A 2164-nucleotide genomic window follows, 5' to 3' on the forward strand; every position below is an offset into this window, starting at 1 on the left:
ATGGCGCCTATAAAAGATACAAGAAGTTAGGTTTGTTAATTTTAGAAGAAATGCATCCAGTTTGAGATTGCCACCTCCTCCAAATGTGACCTAGACTATAAAATCATATGACTGCTAGCATTGAAACCCAGAATTTAACTCTTCATTTTCTCTACTAAGCTATGTGAAGTGTACAGAACTTAAAAGGTGGTCTATAAACACACTGGTTAATCAAAAGTCCTTGGATCATAAAATTACACACAAACATGACTGACATTCAGCTGTTGCACATGCCATACTACTTGTGTGAATAAACACTGAAATACTTCCATCCCATAAGAGGGAAATGGCTGTGGTCCCCAAGCTCTCTGAGTGCCGGCCACCCCAGCTACCCTAGGCCCTCCCAACAACCCAGCAATTAAGGGCTTAATACTGACCTAACAGGATGCTTCAAGGCTCTGCTCTAGGGCCAGGGTGGTGTCTTTTCTAACTGGTTGATTCCCGAGGTCACTTCAGCATATCACTATTGCACACAAGTGGCATCACACAGGGCAAAACCATCTCAGTTCTGAGTCCACTAAACACCACTGACAGCATGAAGCCACTTTCACATTGAAAGTCTCACTCATTTGTTCTTTCAGTTCTTACCTCAATTGTTACATCCTTAGACTTCCCCTGGTCACCTCATACCTAAAATACACCCCCACCTCCTTCTCCTCCTGCTCTGCGTCCACGCATGCTTTCTCTCACCGCCCTGTGCACGTCTTTCTCATCTCATTTGTAAAATCAGCATGTCTGATGGTGAGTCTGTCTCATCTGTCAAGCTGAGGACCGTTTTCTATCTTGTTCGCTGCTACATTCCTAGTACCTCATATCCTGCCTGGCATGTAGCACACATTCAGTGACTATCTATTGAACAAATGCCTGAATATGTAAATGAATGATTAAATAAACTTTATGCCTCATTTTAAGTGAATTGAACAAATGATAAATAAATAGCATTTTAAAGATATTATTTATAGCGAGCTTTTCCATTTTACATGCTTGGCAATAAGTGAAAGTTATTATTCTACTTACAGCTGGACAAAGGGCAGTGTATCAACTATTTGTGTGCCCATAGACAATCCTTGCAAACCAGTTGGGGCACCTGTAGTATCAGTCACCAGAGCATCAGCAAAAACTCCACATTAGTGATTCCCAACTTAGTAATATCAAGGAATGGCATAGAATTGTTTTTACATTTCACACTGGACTGATTTTAGTTATAGAAACTAAAATACACAGTACACATGGGGGAGGAGAGAGAAAAAGAAAGTAAGAGAACAAGAACTCATCACCCCTCTAACGCAAAGCTATTTTCCAGGCAGCAGTCAGCATGCTGGTCCTGCTGTTAATAAATTCAACCCTTTACGTAGATGTTGCAGCCACCACTGTTTTTCAGAGAAAATTATCAACACTTGTGTTGTTCATATGGATAAAACTGCAGATTAACAAGCAGCTTTAGAGATATCCTACTTTTTTCTCCTCACTTATATATTTATCAGAAAAGCCTTAAGATGTTATAAAATGGTCTCATTTACTTTTTATCTTTATTATAAAAGTACAATTGATTCATGGTAAACATTTTAGATATTCCTAATTATTTGCAAGGAAATCTTCTGCATATATGCTCTTCTGATAGTATGAATATCTGAATTTCAGTGTTAAATACAATCAATAAAAGTTTTGTTTTCCTTTTTCAAAGGCACATTGTTGGCATTTAATGTACAAAGCTGATTATTTATATTTTATATACATTTAATAAAATATCTAATTGTTGGGTACATAGGTTGATGAGTACTTTAAAATATATTCTGTCCACTCAAGAGATAAATTATTATGCTTGCATAATAAACAAAATAACCATCTCCCACAGTACATAAAGTTAGATATTATTACTATTTCTGTGTTTACAATCAGTCTACTTATTGAGATTTCAATGAACCAATCAGTACCATCATTTTAGGATTCCTACAAACTTCAAATCAAAAGCCAAGAAACACTGCCTACCAAATATATATATATATATATTTTTTTTTTTTTTTTTTTTTTTTAATTTACCCAGACTCTTTGAGAGAAAAGTCAAGATTTTATTAAGGATAACTGAGATTTAGGCATTTGCAATAAAATGGGCTCCACAGGTGTA

The sequence above is a fragment of the Cynocephalus volans genome, chromosome 16 (assembly GCF_027409185.1).
Source record: "Cynocephalus volans isolate mCynVol1 chromosome 16, mCynVol1.pri, whole genome shotgun sequence".
NCBI lineage: Eukaryota > Metazoa > Chordata > Mammalia > Dermoptera > Cynocephalidae > Cynocephalus > Cynocephalus volans.